Source organism: Brassica oleracea, chromosome C6, assembly GCF_000695525.1.
Source record: "Brassica oleracea var. oleracea cultivar TO1000 chromosome C6, BOL, whole genome shotgun sequence".
NCBI lineage: Eukaryota > Viridiplantae > Streptophyta > Magnoliopsida > Brassicales > Brassicaceae > Brassica > Brassica oleracea.
In genome coordinates this window covers 13879317-13880122 of record NC_027753.1, presented here as the reverse complement: position 1 = coordinate 13880122, position 806 = coordinate 13879317, and positions in this window count along the sequence as shown.

Below are 806 nucleotides of genomic sequence, written 5' to 3'. Positions count from 1 at the left end.
TCAAAAGGGGGCAAGGAGGTAATGATCAAGTCCATTCTACTCGCTCTCCCGACATACGTCATGTCGACATTTTAGCTTCCATTAGAGATTTGTGAGAACCTCGTGCCATTGCAAAATTTTGGTGGAGTTCGAATCCCCCAAAAAGAGGCATACACTGGGCGAAATGGGAAAATGTGTGTTTACCAAAAGAGGAAGGAGGAATTGGGTTCAGATTGATTCACGAGTTCAATTTAGCATTACTGGCAAAACAATTATGGAGATTGATACAGTACCCTGATTCACTCGTTGCCAGAGTGTTGAAGGGTAGATATTATAGGATGACCTCGCCATTGCGAGCAGTCTCTTCAAGCAGTCCATCATATGTGTGGACAAGCATCTCCGCCTCACGGAAACTACTATTCCTGGGGATCAGACAGAAGATTCATTCTGGCTATGAAGTTAGGGTGTGGGAGGATCCATGGATCCCAACAAGACCTGCTAGACCAGCTATACCTGTAGCGCCTGTGATGAACCCGAACATGAGAGTTAGTGATCTCATTAACCAGGACTCGAAGGAATGGGAGGAAGGGACGTTAGAGAACTATGTCCATCCTGGTGATATACCACTTATTCGCAGTATGGCCATAAGCTCTACTCATCGTCAAGATTCTTTCTGTTGGGAATACACGAGGAATGGTCATTACACAGTTAAGTCTGGATACTGGGTTGCTCAAAATCTGCTGAAGCCAGATGAGGAAAAGCTGATAGTGGAACCAAGTATCACTAAACTTCAAGCCTTTGCTTGGAAGTTGAAAGCGCCTAGGAAG